Genomic DNA, 16,992 nt, shown 5'->3' with positions numbered 1-16,992 from the left:
GCATTAATTTTGCCCCTACACTATTTCGGCCCTTGAGTGCTGATTGACTCATTAATTTGGCTTTTTAACAATTACTTGGGAGAGGGGTGTTCTATTGATTTCTATAGTTCTAATTAGACATAAGCTTGCATTGTTGGGGGGCTGGTCTGGGGCTATGCTTACAAATGCTAATTTCTGGGCCCCTAAGATCTGGTTGAAGTCCAGACCAGTGCAGTGCGTTCTCAGGAACACCAAATGATGTTGTGTAGGCGTTGCTCCCCAATATTCTCTGATTGGTTAAATAAAAGAGGCTGCACAGCCTATAACTGGGCAGAAGAGAAATGGGCGGGGCTTCAGTTTCTGGGCTTGGGGGTCTCAGGGAGGGGCAATGAGGAGGGAGGAAGAAGAAAAGAAGAAAGGAAAAAGATGGAAAGAAAGGGCGTGGCCTGATGGAGCAGATCCAGCCCAGACATGATTAAGTCTGGCAACCAACGCGGGGAGTGTGGTTGGGAGAACAATTTTAATCATGGCGGCATATTACTTTTGTCATTGTTTATTTCTTTAGTGTACCTGACTATGTGTATGTTTATGAAAGATGCAAATAGAATCCTGGACCAGGGGCCCTCAAGACCTTTAGTGAAGAGATCTGGGTCCTCCCCTTTCTGTCCTAGCCAGTGAGGACCCTGTGAGGTTGTTATTTTTTTATTCTCCTAGTCTTCTGATTTATCGATTTGCCTTGAGCCTGTATTTGCTAAATGGCATTGTTTTGAGGTATCTCAACGGGAGAGGACATGGACACGCTTAAAGCCAGGTAGGAAATCTTTACTTCATAGGCCAGTGGCTGCACAGGGAACTCATCCAAACCATGCAGAGCTGAGCCTTGCCAGTTTTGGCTTTATACATAAAAAATAAATAAATAAAATAAAATGCATCCTTGGGGCTGGAGAGATAGCTCAGTCATTAAGAGCACTGTGTACTTTCCCAGAGGTCCTGAGTTCAATTCTCAGCAACCACATGGTAGCTCACAACCATCTATAATGAGATTTGGTACTCTCTTCTGGCGGACAAGTGTACGTGCAGGCAGAGCGCTGTATACAAAATAAAAATGAATTAAAAATATTCTTTAATGCATCCTGGTTTGACACTGTTTAATTAGCAAGAACAGTTAGCAATCATTATAGCGATAGAAACCATGAAAGCAAGATTAGCACATTTAGAGACTTTCCTAGAACTGTGGATGGATCGTGTCTTTGTTTTGTTGTGGCAAGTGTCGGGGTGTATGCATTCTTAGGTGAGGATGGTGCCTCGAGCACGATGTCAGTTGTTTAAGGTCTGGAGCCTGTTATATTCCTTATTAGGCGTGAGCCAAATTGGACTCTGTATCATTTCCTCAGTATTAACAATTTAACAGAATTTATTCTCTGTCTCACATAGCTAAGTAGGCAGTTGAGCAAGCAGGATGCCACAGTAAGAGCTTGGAGCAAAAAGATTAATAGCCTAGCCATGGCCACAAGTAAAGGGCTTAGAGACACCCAGGGGGCTAGGGCCAGTGCAGAGATGTGGGCCTGAAGAAGGCCTCAGATGCTTTTTTTAGGGGTCACTCTATGTCAGGTGTGGTGGTCTACACCTGTAATCCCAGCACCAGGGAAGCAGAAGCAGGCTGATCCCTGTGAGTTCAAGGTCAGCCTGGTCTACAAAGGGAGTCCAGGATAGCCAAGGCTACATAGAGGAACCCTGTCTGGAAAAAAACAAAACAAAACAAGTCACTCCACATTTGGCTGGGTGTTGCTGGTGCTAGTAACACAGTGGCTTAGCTAGCTCCACAAACCGGGTATGCACAAGCAGCAATACCTGACTGCACTCGTAAACTCCTATGTCTGCTTCTTCGTCTCAGGCAAGGGAGCCACAGGATAATTAGTCTTGGTACAGAGTCTGCTTGCCTGCTTCCAACGGTACCCCAAGTAGGCGACAAGGCTAGGCCTTTTGAGTTAAGATCTGTAGTCTTTTTTAGTAGGCCTTCTGTGTCCTTTTTACATTTTTTTTTTCCTGTTTTTGAAGCTCTGAGGACATCATCCACATGCTAAAACAGAACGTTCTCCAGATACCTTTGTTGGAAAGTCAGGAGATCTGCATTCAGGGCTCATCAAAGCATCTGGGAGAGTTGTTTTATTTTGTTTGTTTGTTTGTTTTTGTTGCTGTTGTTGTTTTTCAAGACAGGGTTTCTCTGCATAGCCCTGGCTGTCCTGGACTAACTTTGTAGACCAGGCTGGCCTGGAACTCACAGCAATCCACCTGCCTCTGCCTCCTGAGTGCTGGGATTAAAGGCGTGCGCCACCACCTCCCGGCTATCTGGGGGAGTTTTTAAAGCCCTGAGGCAACTGAGTCCAGGTCAGTTGGCCTATAAGCTGTCCCTCAGAATCAGTCCATTCGAAGGCAAAAGTGGTTTGACTTCTAGGTGCTGAGTGGAGGCAAAGGAAGAGACCCATTAAGACCAGAACTGCATATACTTGTTTTTCAGGGGCAGGAGACTCAGGAGGGTGTGGGAGTTAGGAAACATGGGGTGCATGGTCTCTACACCTATTGGCCTCTCTGAGATCCTGTACTTGCTGGTAGCCCTAACTGCCCAGCTTTAGGACCAGGATCAGGGGGTATTCCAAAGGGATCCCTGTATCCCAGAGCCCATTAGTGTGTCTTGCAGTTCCCTGTTCACCTTCCCAGCTCACAGGATACTCTTTGACCCACGCTGGGGTAGCAGTACTTAGCAGTGTTCCCACCTTAGTCACCTAATCCAGGTGATGCCCCACAGTCAAGCCCAGAAGTTTGTTTCCATGGTGATTTGCAATAGTGTGGTCCAGTGCTTTGTGTTTGATTGTCAATTATTTTGCTTCCTGAGATCTGGCTGCTGCCCAGACAAGCACATTCTCGGGAACGGGCACACCTGTCCTTGTTGTGTAAACCTTGCTCTGCCTAGCTTAATGTTGATTGGTTAATAAAGAAAAAAAAAAGGTCTACACCTGGGAAGGGTAGACATGAAGGGCAGAGCTAAGGTTTGCAGGGTTAGGGACAGAAGAATCTTGGGAAAGAGGAGAAAAGGGAGGGGGTGAAGGAGGGAGGGGGAGGGGAGAGGGAGAGGAGAAGGGGCAGAGAGGGCAGGGGACCGGATCCTCATGGGATAGGAAAGAGCCACGTGGGCCAGGAGTCAGAATTCTGAATGGAAAGAAGCGGCCCAGATGAACAACCTAAGCAAGTGTATTCTGGGAGAATTGATGGGGAAGTAGCCAAGACAGAAACAATCAAAGCAAATGACATGAGATGGGGGCTGGGAGATAACGGGAGGTAGTTTATGGGGTTAATATCTGTCCAGTGCCAGGCAAAATAAGGCTTGTTCTAAAATGTAACAGGTGCCTGTGTCTTTAATTGATTATGATAGTGGGTTAGATAATACTGCTGTAATAATTATAGACCTTAATAATAAATGTTATTAGCATATTTTTATTATTTTCTACAATAGTGATTCTCCATCCTAAAGAAGTTGACAGTCCAGATTAACTAACTATTACTGTGCTCATGTGTCTGAGAGCTAGAAGTCCAAGTCAGGGCCACCAGCAGGCCCTGGGGAGCCCACCTCTTGCCTCGCTGCACCATGTGTGTGGCAATCATGAAGCTTATTGGCTATTCACACCTGACTGCCGTGGCTTTAGATGCCGAGGGTAAGGGTTTCCTTTTTTATTTTTATGTATTTATTTATTTATTTTGTTTTTTTGAGACAGGGTTTCTCTGTTTAGCCTTGGCTCTTATTGTAGACCAGGCTGGCCTCGAACTCACAAGGATCCACCTGCCTCTGCCTCCCAAGTGCTGGGATTAAAAGTGTGTGCCACCACCGCCTGGCAAGGGTTTCCTTTTTTAAATGAGGCGTCCATGGTGAAAGAGTAGGATATGAAAACTTCAAAGCTCTTCTGAAAGCCCTTTGAAATCATCTAAGTTTTCAATAAGGCAGGGCTTGTTAGATGAAAATAGTCTTAGGAAAAATCTCTTCACTTTCCTCTATACTTCCAAGTATTAAACATTAAAAGCAACATTTGCTTTATGTGTTAACAGAACTCTTACATTCCCAGGGACATTTTCTGAGATGGTGATGAATGACACACTGTGAGTCATCGGTAACATTTTTCTAGGGCTTCTGGTACAGTTGCTGATGCGTGAAAGTCCTGTTCATCAGGTGTTCCTGGATGAGGGTGGCAGTGGGGAACTCGTGGCCCAGATAACCAAGTCGACACCAACACAGTGGCTTGGTTCTTCTAGCTACTTCTTGTGGCTACACACAGTCTGCATTAGAGATACAACTCAGCATTCACAGATCTGGTGGTGATGCTGGGCTCTGGTGGAGATGCTGAACTCCTTCTGATGGTGATGCTGGGCTCTGGCAGAGATGCCTGGCTCTGGTGGTAATGCTGGCCTCTAGTGGAAATGCTGGGCTCTGGTGGAGATGCTGGCCTCCAGTGGAGATGCTGTGCTTGCTCTGATGGTGATGCTGGGCTCTGGTGGAGATGCTGGGCTTGCTCTGATGGTGATGCTGGCCTCCAGTGGAGATGCTGGGCTCCGGTGGAGATGCTGGGCTGGGCTCTGGTGGAGATGCTAGGCTCCAGTGAAGATGCTTGGCTTGCTCTGATGGTGATTCTGGGCTCTGGTGGAGATGCCTGGCTCTGGTGGCGGTACTAGGCTCTGGTGGCAGCGCTGGGCTCTGGTGGTTAAAGCACAGCCCACCTGTCTCCTAAACTTGTCAAAGAAGAGAAACCGTGTGTGTGTGTGTGTGTGTGTGTGTGTGTGTGTGTGTGTGTGTGTGTGTGTATTATGTATGATTATAGTACCAAAAAGAGTGACAGGAAAGGAGATTTGTAAAGAATGCCTGCCAGTGCTTTGAATGTAAGCAAGGCGTCTGGCGGAGCTATGCGTGTATTCCCACCCAAAGTCTCCCTCTGTGTAGGGAGCATCATTGAAAGACAAATCTGAGGAGGACCTCAGAGCTGAGTCTCTGAGGGGAAAGCTGCTTCCCACACAAACCTTTAAGTTGGAGGCTGGTAATGAGGCATCGCTGGTCTTTTAGTAATCGAGGCAGGGTTGCGAGGTAAACCTTCTGATTGATGTTAAGATGCAAGGACTGATAAGAAATAAATTACTAAGTGTGTGTCCGTCTCGGTGGACAAGAAGGCTTTTGACGATGGTCCTCTCCTTCTTGTCTATGTGAGGCAGACTCTATTTGTAGTTAGGCACCTTGGATCACATCCCCAGCTGGGTGAATATGAGTGGAAGTGGTGTATGTGTCTGAGTCTGTGGGTACATGTTATTCTCCTCTTTGGTGAGTGATCTTGTGGTCCTGATACTGAAGAGCTGGAACCTAAGCCCTTGCTGTAGTCCTTAAAGGTATGTGTGATATGGGGGCCAGCAAGATGCTTCCACCCATAAAGCCCTTGCTGCCGAGCCTGATGGCCTGAGGTCAATACCCAAAACCCACATTGGAAGGGGAGAACCAACCTCCCAAAGTAGATGTCTAACCTCTATGCATGTTTTGTGACACTTGTAACTACCCCCGGATATGAACACACACACACCACACACACACACACACACACACACACAGAGGGAAAGAATAAATAATAAATAAGCATAATAAAAAAGAACGTGTGTAGTGAAAGTGGAAAAATCAACCTCTGGGAAGCCAGTTATATTTGCTCTATGTAATTTTTTTTATATCATCTGCTTTGATTTCTTTTAGGTGGTTATTATAAAAATGTTAAGAGTTGTTGCAGGAGATAGGCATGCTTATTGCCTTGATCATTCATGGTGTTGGCATCACAGGCACATGCATATGTCTCAAATTGTACCCATTAAAACAAGCACTTTTTTGTTTGTTTGTTTGTTTTTTGTTTTTTGTTTTTTGAGACAGAGTTTCTCTATGTAGCTTTGACTGTCCTGGACTTGCTTTGTAGACCAGGCTGGCCTCGAACTCACAGCGATCCACCTGCCTCTGCCTCCCGAGTGCTGGGATTAAAGGCGTGCGCCACCACGCCCGGCAAAACACACACTTTTTGACTGTCAGTTTTACCAAAAAAAAAGGGGGGCTATTTTAAAAATCTACCTTCTCATGAGAAAAAGCACATCCTGTGCCAACAAGAAAGGCTGTATTTATAGTTGGCCAGTGTCACTTTTATAGTTGGGTTTGGTGCCTCATACCTGTGATCTCAGCACGTAGAAGGCTAAGGCAGGAACATCCGTTCAAGGCCATCCTTAGCTACATAGAAAATTTGCAGCCAGCGTCCGCTACATAAGACTCTTCATCATAAACGAAACAAAAAGCAAACTTGCCACCTGCATTCTAGTGCTCCTGAGGGCACTGTCCTTGTCCCTACACTCCCACGGTACACTTTGCCTGTTCCATGACATCTGGAGTTGAGGGGTCTCTGCCGTTGTGATTCCTGGGGCAGCCAAGGGTGAACTGGGGTGGGGAGAGAGATGTGGGATGAGGAGAAAGGAGCTTGAACTATACTCATTTTCAGGTAGAAAACTGAAAGTTTAGCAAAATGACTCAACTTGTTGATAGCATATGCCTTCAAAGTCAAATGAGGACTCTGTCACCACTGTCACCACGGTGCTAAGTTATGCAAGATAGAGTTGGATCCACTTCATAAATCTAAGCAGAAGACACCCAAATGCTTTCCTTTCAAATTTACTATGATTCTACTGAAAACTTAAAAATAAAATGTGGGTTGCAATACATTCTTCTTGAGTCATGGAATCAATCAAATTGCAAACTTGAAAGGAGTACAGTGGAAAATAAGAGGCTGCGTTGACACTGCTCTAGAAGCCCTGTGCTGATTGTGTCTGTTATACACACAGACCCACACATCTAGTAGCCGCACTGTGGCTGGAGAAATGGCTCAGTGGTTAGGAGCACTGGCTACTTTTGCAGAGGACATCCCTTCTGTCCCCAGCACTCACAGGAAGTTCACAACCATTTTGTAACTCCAGTTCCAGAGGATCCTATGTCCTCTCCTCACCTCAGAGGACACCAGGCACACGCATGGTACATAGACATCCGTGCAGGTAAACACTCATACACTGCAAAACTAATAGAGTCTAAAGGTACCTCAGAAGCTCTAGGCTTTAAACCTTTGTGAAGTTAGCAAATGTGAAACACGTGATGGGGCTGCGGTTCTGCCTCAGTCAAGAGGCTGCTCTCTTCGCATGCACAAAACTCTGGGCACAATTCCTAGTACCCCAAAATCATGCGTGTAACCCTAACTCTCAGAAGTCAGAGGCAGGAAGATCGGGAGTTCAAAGTCATCCTGAACTACAGAGTAAGTTCAAGGCTACCTTAGGATATATGGGACTCTCCCTAAAACACCAAAAACCTTGTTTGAAGGAAATTCAGAGTGTCCAACTGTTCCTTGACTGCAAAGCATGAGCTGAATGGAGCTGCACTGTCTTTAAAAAGCACCAGTGAGTCAATGTGTTCCCTGGCAACAGGATCCGCTTGCATGTTCCAGCCGGAGGGGCTGTGGCATCTCTCCAGCACACCTGGATCTTAAGGGAAGAACGAAGGCACGGAGGCTGTCAGAACAGACAGCATCCTTTCTAAGTAGCCCGTCAAAGGACTGCTGGAGGCTGAGCCACAGAGACTAAGAAGACCCCCCCACTTCCACCCCCCACCCCTCACCCCCCCACCCCCCACCTTCCCCGTTCCTTCCACACTCAGGGATCCTTTCTCTGCCAATCTCATTCTACCCTACCTAGCCTCAGCCTGTTTCAGACTAGAGGTCCCGTTTTTTTTTTTTTTACTTTAGAAGAGAATGGATTATGATAACACTCTTTGCAAGGGAAGCAAAACAGAGTGGGTGGAAAAGGAAATACAATTTATACCGAACAAGCAATTAAGCATGCACGGAACTCATCTGGGGATTTGTGCGAGCAAGACAGCGCGTCAGTAGGAGCAGGCAGGGCCTGACAGTCTACATTCATTCTACATTTCTAGCCTGTTTCCTGGTGATACTGACCCTGCTGGTCCCCGGGGCACACCTGGAGTAGCCCTTTGGTATTGAGGTTGTTACATAGTTGCCTCAGGAAGCTTTAATTGCTGATGTGGCCTTGGAGTTTGCGCAGAACACACCCAGATACCAAATCCTCAGCACAAAGTTTTATTGCCCAGAGGGACAAGGGGGTAGGGGCTGCCTCTGGAAGGAGCAAAGACAGCCGCAGCAGGTGACTTTCAAAGAGCAAAGGGGACGTCTGTGTTAGGATGGGTTGGTGAGGCCTGATTGGACATGTTCGGCAGTGTTGCCGTTAATGAATTGTGATGGCTGGACGTTGGTGTTTTGGTAGCAGGACCTTGGTGATCAATCTCACGAATAAGTTGGACATAAGGAAGCAGCCAAGCAAGGCATCAGACCTTGGTGGCCAGCTTTAGGAGTGTGGAAATGGCTCATAAAGAAAAGCTAAACCACTCAACGAGGGAAAAGGAGTACAAGGCCCACCAGCACCATGTTTGCCGAGCTTGGGCCTGTTAGGGCCCTTCGAATGGCGCCCGCAAAGCTTGCTGTAGTTACGTTGGTTCCTCTCCACATAAATTGTGTCATTTTTACATAATTAGCCCATCAGCATAGGCTTGGACTTAAGGTTTCATTTTCTTGTGTTGTTCTCTTTTTTAATTATAAATCTTTTATTTCGTGTGTATGAGTGGTTTTGCCTAACGTATATGTACCAGGTAACTTCCTGATACCCTTGGAAGTCAAAAGAGGGTGTCATGTCCCCTGGAACTGGAGTTATGAATGGTTGTGATCCATGTGGGTGCTGGGAACTAAACTCACATCCTGTGGAAGAGCAGCAGGAGCCCGTGTATGTGTGTGTATGTGTGTGTTTGCACATATGTGTGTGGGCACATTTCAGTGGCCTTCCTGTGGAGGCCAGATGACAGCCACTTGCAGGAGGAGTCAGTTCTCTCTTTCCACCATGTGGGTCCTGGGAAGTTGGACCTAGATCCTCGGACTTGGTGACAAATGACTTTACCCACTGAACCATCTCACAGGACCCCCTTGAAGTGTTTCTTTTAAGGTGGGTCTGCCAGAGTTAAATTCAAGTCTTAGTCTCTCCCCTATTTTTGATGGCTAGTTTTGCTAAAGGTTAATTCTAGGTTTGAAGTCTTTTCCTTTCACTGCCTGGACAATGTTAGTACAGGGTAGTTTTATATCAGCTTGACATAAGGCACTCTCATCTGAGAGAAGGAAACCTCAAAAGAGAAATTGCTCCCACAAGATGCAGTTGTAGTTGTAGACTGGCAAGCCTGTAGGACATTTTCTAAAGTAGTGTTTGATGGGAGAGGGCTCAGCCCATGGCGGGTGGTGCCAACCTAGCGGGTGGTCCTGGGCTCTATAAGAAAGCAGACTGAGCAAGCCATGGGGAGCAAGCCAGTAAGCAGCACCCCTCCTTGGCCTCTGCATCAGTTCCTGCCCTGCCTGAGTTCCTGTCCTGACTTCCTTTGGTGATAAACTATGATGTGGAAATATAAACCGAATACACCCTTTCCTCCCAAAATAGCTTTTGGTCATAGTGTTTTATCACAGCAACAGTAACCCTGACTAGGACAATGTTGCTGGCTTCTCTTTTTAAGAGAAGAGCTGTAAATTTTACTGAGCTCCATGTGTGACAAATGTCTTCCTTTGGCTTTCAGAGCTCTCTCTTCCTTCAGGATGCTGTGTTAAGGTGTGAATCTTCTTGACTCCATTTCAGAAGAAATCTATCTGTTGGATTTCTTGGATATAAGGGTTAATATTTTCTCATCAAACTTGGAAAGATTTTAGTGGTTATTTCTCCAGGGACTCCTCCATCTCTCTGTCTCCTTCCCCACAAAGCTCCCACTATGCTCCTTCCCCCTAAAGCCCCCACTATGCATAGCTAGAATGTTTAATGGCATTCTTCACACTTTCAAGCTCTTCCTATTTGATATTTCTCTGTAGATTTTCCTGTGTGTCCTCAGACTATGCAGTATCAACTGGCCAAACCCCTCATTTGCTAATTCCGTTTGCTGCTCAGACGTCACTGGTTGTGTTTTCCATTAAGTGATGCATCCTTAACTTAAAGCATTAATGTATAGTCTCTACATCTTTAACTTGCAGCATTAAGGTATAGTTTCTATATCTTGGTATTCTGTTTTTGGTGCAGTATTAGTCTTATAATTTGATTTTTGTTTTTTTGAGAAAGGATAAATCGTTTTTTGACTATATTTATAAGAGCTCATTCAAGATCTTTGTCTGGTAAACCCAACATTTATGTTATCTTTGGTTCAGTTTCGATTACCTCTTAGTCTGTGTCCATTCTTGACCCGTTACGTGTCTTGTAACTTCTTGTCAAAAGTTGGATATTTAAAATAGTGTGACAGCTGGGTGTGGTGGTGCATACCTGTAGTCCCAGCACTCAGGAGGCAGAAGTAGGAGGATCTCTGTGAGTTCGAGGCCAGCCTGGTCTACAAAGCGAGTCCAGGACAGCCAAGGCTACACAGAGAAACCCTGTTATGAAAAAGAAAAAAAATCATAAAAATAATGTGACAACTCTTGAAATAATATTTCATGCTTTCCCAGGGTCCATTGTTGCTACTATTGGTTGTTGTTGCCTTTGGCTTGCCTAGGGAGCCTCTTTGACTAACTCTGTCGTCTGTAGTTGGTCACTTGTGTCCATGGTCTTTATGACTTTCCTTGTTACTTTGACCAAACGTTCGACAAGAAGCAACCCACGGGAGACAGGATGTATTTTTGCTTACAATCTATTATAGTGGAGAAGGCATGATGAGTGGCTGGAGTGGCTTAAGGCAGCAGCAACTGGCGGCATAGATTGCTCATGTCTGAGCAGCAGGCCAGGAAGCCGAGAGGGAACCTGAGACTAAACCTGAGGGTCTCTGCTTCAACCTGTTAGCTGTGCCTCGTGACCCACTTCCTCCAGCAAGGGCCCACGCCTTTCTAAAGCAGCGCTACCAGTCAGTGTTCACATACTTAAATAAGCCTTAGCGGGGCATGGTGGCTTCCGCCTGGAATCCCATCTCTTAGGAGGCCAAAGAGCCCCCAGTCAGGCTGGGAAATACAAAGCCTTTCAAGTCAGCTGTGGCTGCTGTGGTGAGAGAAAAACTGAGTAATATAGCTGCTCATATCCCGTTTGACATTATTGTTGTGCTTTGAGGCAGTGTCTCACCCTGTATCCCTGGCTGGCCTGGAACTCTTTATGTAAAAAGCAGTCTGAGCTCTAACACACAGACATCCACCTGCCTCTGCCACCCAAGTTCTAGGATTAAAGGCATGTGCCACCTTCCCCAGTGGCTGGTGTTAAGATCAGTCATCTCTTGTTGTTTGTTTGTTTGTTTATTTGTTTTGGTGTTTTGAGAGAGGGGTTCTCTGTGTAGCCTTGGCTGTCCTGGACTCACTTTGTAGACCAGGCTGGCCTTGAACTCACAGAGATCCACTTGCCTATGCCTCTCTAGTGCTGGGATTAAAGGCGTGCGCCACTATGCCCAGCCCTAGATCAGTCATCTCTTGGATTAAGTTTCTCCATATTGTATAGAAGAGTGACTGTTCAGACTGTGTCTGGCTCTGACAAGCAGTGTTTGACTTCGTTCTGAGGATGAAGGATGACTGTGCACCTGGGCGAACATGTGAACGGTACCATCTGTTCACACAACCTATGTGGCACAGACTGATAAAATGTCTTATTTCTGGGAGTAAGAAGGATGTCACCCTATAAATTTATCAGGGGGGAATTGGGACTACAAGAACACACGAGTGTATTAAAATTATCTCAGGAAAGCCAGGCTTGAGGACCTGTAGGCCATACCACACTGAGGAAAAGTATAGACTCCCTCATTAGGAGGAGGAAGACACATAGCCCTTTGAAGGCAGTGTCCCCCACATCCTGTCATCTGACCCTCTGCCCTGGGCAGCAGGGGCTAACAGGCAGAGAACTCCTGACTATGCCAAGGGGGTCTCAGCTTGGTTTCTGCTATTACTATTTCCCATTGCAATTGTGCCTGCCTGTCCTCCTGTTTGTCTGTCTGGACCATCTCTCCATCTATTGGACACTCAGCTCCTCTGGGCTTCATCTCCTGCCCTTTTGCCTCTCCAGCTGGACTTAACTCCAGCCTTTCTCAAACCTGTGACCCACATCAGCCCAACTGACAAACAGCCTCTTCAGAAGCTCTCCAGGTTTGTCATCTTTTTCTAAAAAAAGATTTATTTATTATTATGTATACAGCGCTCTGCCTGCATGTACACCTACAGGCCAGAAGAGGGCATCAGATCACATTATAGATGCTTGTGAGCCACCATGTGGTTGCTGGGAACTGAACTCAGGACCTCTGCAAGAGCAGTCAGTGCTTTTAACCACTGAGCCATCTCTCCAGCCCCAGGTTTGTCATCTTAACTCCTATGATGGCTGTTTTGGTTTTCAATTTGGCCACATCTGGAATGAACGAAAACCCAAAAATGGCTGGGCATGCCTGCGAGAGATTTTTGCTTAATTGAATCATCGGTGGTAAGAAGACAAGCCTCTAACCTGGGCCACACCTTCTGCTGGGAGCCTGTCTAAAATACGCGGAAAGAGGAAGTCTGTTTGCCTGCTTGCTCTAGCCCTCCCTAGCAAGTCCACTCCTTCACTGGCATTAGAGCTTACTGGGGATTCCAGGATATACAGAGGAGCAGCTGGGACATCCATCCATGGGCACTGAACAGCTAGGACATCCTTAGACCTTCTGTTGATAGACGGCCTTTGTTGGATTAGCTGGACCACAGCCTGTAAGTCATTCTAATAAATCCGTCTGTCTGTCTGTCTGTATGCATGCATGTATGTATGTATGTATGTATGTGTGTATGTATGTGTGTGTGTATATGTATGTATGTATGTATGTGTGTGTATGTATGTATGTATGTGTGTGTATGTATGTATGTATGTGTGTGTGTGTATGTATGTATGTATGTATGTATGTATGTATGTATGTATTATTCATTTTATAAGTTCTGTTACTCTAGAGAACCATGACTAAAACACCCATGTTTCTTATCCATCTGTCTGTCTGACACAATTAGAACCATCTGAGAAGAGAGAACATAGCTGAGAAAATGCCTTCACCATATTAGCCAGAGGCACACCTATAGCATTTTTCTTTTCTGATGATTGATGTGGGAGGGTCCAGCCCATTGGTGGCTGTACCATCTCTGGGCATGAGATCTTTGGTTGTACAAGAAAGTGAATTGGGCACAAAGTGAGCAGCAATCCTCCATGCCCTCTGCCTCAGTTCCTTCCTCCAGGTTCCTACATTGAATTCCTGCTCTGCCATGCCTCAGTGAAGAACTGAGATTGGCCTTTTGGTCAGAGTGTTTATCACAGGAACAGAAAGGAAACTATGACAAAACCCTTTCCCGTGTGCAGATGTTGTCTTCATTTCCTCAGATGAGGGGATGAGATGATAGCTGTTCCCAAATCATTCTAGATCTTTCTGAACTCTCGCTGGCTGGTTCAACTCAGCTGTTCTGGCCTAAAACTCCTCTCCAAGCTGACAGATTCAAAATGGCTTTTCTTGGCTTCTGCCTGAACTGCTCTGTTAGACCTCAAACCAATTCTAGCAATATGTTTTAATCTTCTGCCTCCTTCTCATTCTCTGGCACGTTCGGTCTCCACCTGCGTTTTGCTTGTTCTCTCTGCAGCCTGTCTCTGTAAAACTCTCCCAGTAACTAACTCTTGGTTAAACAAAACAAAACAACTCTCTTCTCTCTCTCTGCACTGTTTTTTTTGTGTGTGTGTGGGTGGGGGTTTGAAACAGGGTTTCTCTGTGTAGCCTTGGCTGTCCTGGAGTCGCTTTGTAGACCAGGCTGGCCTCGAACTCACAGTGATCCGCCTGCGTCCGCCTTTATTGTTTGGGATTAAAGGTGTGTACCAAGGGCATGTCTGTATTCCAGTGAGATCATACTGTAATCCAGAGTGTGTCTGCCTTGCAGCCAGATCACATAGACCTAGAAGGTCTTTAGATGTGATCCCTTGTCGGAGCAGCCATGTTGCCACATTAAAGCTCCTGTACACTCATAGCTTTGCATTCCTATCCATTTCCCAGGTTTGAGGTCTCAAGCCTTTTAAGTCTTTGCAGCCATTCCATACCTAAGTGGGTACATCAGATACATTTACATTTATTATTGTGTAATATGTGATCAGAGAGTTAATATCAGTAATTAAGACTGGAATATATGAACTGGAGTTTGCTGGAAAACAGGACTATATAGCAAATTGCTGCCACTGAAAACATTGCACTTTGTGAATTTGTTATTCAATGGCTTCTGACATTGTAGAAAGACACAAACATGTTTGTCTCTCTCTGATAAAGTACACTCACCCGTGACAGCTACGAAGCAATACTCTGTTGTAGTGAAAACAAGAACAACAAGACGCAAATAAACAAGACCTCACGTTTCCAAAACAACAGGAAGTCTACATGAGTGTCAGGGCTGGGGGTGGGGCACATCCAAACCACCTCAGGTTCTGGCTCCCCGGTGAGAGGAGAATTCCTTAAGCCCTTCCTTCCTGTGTTTAGAGTTGGGGCTGTGTGTGCATGCTCACTGGGCTTGACGTCAGTTCCCAGGCAGACCCTGACAACTTCTGTAAGCTTCATATCCTGCTTGCTCTAAGTCTTGAAGTTAGCTGGAGGGGGAACATGGAGGATCTTTCAAGTCTTTCCTAGGCACGTGCTCAGTGGTGTTCAAGAGAAAATCATTTAGAATTTCAGAAACATTTCTCATCTTTTCAACTCCTTCCTCCATGGACATCTCACTTCGCATGTGTTCCTTTTCACAAATTTTAAATTAAGTTTATTTTTTATGTGTATGGATGTTTTGCCTGCATGCATGTCTACATGCCACATACACACCTGGTGACTGAGGAGCCCAGAGAAGGTCGTTGGCTCCCCCCCCCCCCCCCCCCGAATGTGTGTTACAAATGTTGATAACTGTGTGGGCACTGGGAATTCAACCCTCATCCTCTGGAAGAGCAGCCTGTGCTCTTAGTAGTCGAGCATTTCTCTTTCCCGTCTTTTAAAGTTTTAAAACTGTATTATAACTTTTTATAATTTTGAACATGCACATTATGTGGTTTGATCGGCCCCATCTCCAGAGTCCTCTTCCAGGCCCTTCACTGTCCCTCTCACCACTGCCACTTTCCCCTTCTTTTAATTTTTTTTTTCCTTTTTAAAATTATTTTATTTTATTATTTTATTTTTTTGGTTTTTCGAGACAGGGTCTCTCTGTGTTAGCCTTGGCTGTCCTGGACTCACTTTGTAGGCCAGGCTGTCCTCGAACTCACAGCCTCTGCCTCCCGAGTGCTGGGATTAAAAGCATGCGCCACCACACCCAGCACTTTCTGTTTTTTCAAGACAGGGTTTCTCTGTGTATCCTTGGCTGTCCTGGAACTCACTCTGTAGACCAGGCTGGCCTCGAACTCACAGTGATCCACCCGCCTTTGCCTCCCGAGTGCTGGGATTGGGTTTCTCTATGTTATCTTGGCTGTCCTGGACTCGCTTTGTAGACCAGGCTGGCCTCGAACTCACAGCGATCCACCTGCCTCTGCCTCCCAAGTGCTGGGATTAAAGGCATGTGCTGCCAAACCCGGCTTTCTTTTAAAATTTTTAAGTAAGTCTTTGTTCGGCTCCAATCAGCTCAGGCAGCTGCAGTGTTTAACACTTGTGGCTGGTTTTTTTGGTTTTGTTTTGTTTTGTTTTTTAGACCTGGCAAATAGCTCCATCTTCTAAGACAAAGTTCTCAGACATGCTACTTACAGACAAGCCCTGCCAGGGTGCTATTGGACAAATCCAATAGTGCTAAATCTTGGGGAACAGGCCTTTTTTAGGTGCTCACGTCCCTGTGGTCCTTTGGTGGACTTTGGGGTAGGTACTCCTCTTTTCACCGCTCTTTAGGGCTTCTGGACCCACGGTGCTCTAGTCTACATAGATTTCCTAACAAAGCTACCCATACATACGAGCATCGTATTTTCTGGCCTAAAGACAACGTATCATGCAGGACAGCTCTAGTCCTAATGATTTCACTGCTGAGCCCTTAGCTCTTTTTTTTTTTTTCAAGATAGGGTCTCTCTGTGTAGCCTTGACTGTCCTGGACTCACTTTGTATACCAGGCTGGCCTCGAACTCACAGCGATCCGCCTGCCTCTGCCTCCCGAGTGCTGGGATTAAGGCATGTGCCACCACGCCCGGCTATGAGCCCTAAATTCTTGTGCTAAACCGGCTATTTATTGAGCATAGATGGTTTAAGTTGGGATGCTCCTCATTACCCTTTACCGGGCTTGTTAAAATAGTTTGTCTTAGCTGGGCGAGGTTCACTGGCATAGTGTTTTGCACCGCTCTGCCCGCTGCAGTGCTGATCTGCAAGAGCGAACTGTAGCTGTTCCTGAAACAGCCCTTCTATTCACCTGAGTCAGGTCTGGCCTTTGTGGCTGCTGCCTCACTGGGTCTCCCTCCACTGCTTTGCCTCAGCTCTGGAGCCGGGTTGCAGCTGTAAACTGATCAGGTGGGGTGAACTATGTTCACCTGCACTGTCTGCGCTAAAGAGGCTGTTTAACTAACAAAGCCAGAACACGTTGCTTCGGAGAAGTTGTCTTCTCCCGCACCTCCAGCGGGACCGCAGGTCTTGTGGCATGGATTGTGTTCTGTGCTCCGCTTTTCCCCGCTCTGGAGCCCGACGTTCCTGAGGGAGACAGCACTCTGGACATGCATGTGTCGGTGGTGGAACTGAATCAGAAGACAATTTGTGGAAATTGGTTCTCGACTTCTACCATGTGGAGCACGGGGTTTGAACTCAGTTCCTCAGGCTTGATGGTAAGCACCATTATCTGCTAAGCCTATCTGGCCCCTACCTAGTCAACTTTTGAGGGAAAATTGAAGCTGCTTCTAGAGTTATTAGTGTCAGTGCTTGAGGTCTGACAGCCCTGG

Source organism: Acomys minous (genome assembly GCF_964271855.1).
Source record: "Acomys minous genome assembly, chromosome: 13".
Lineage (NCBI taxonomy): Eukaryota > Metazoa > Chordata > Mammalia > Rodentia > Muridae > Acomys > Acomys minous.
This window is presented reverse-complemented; position numbering follows the sequence as displayed.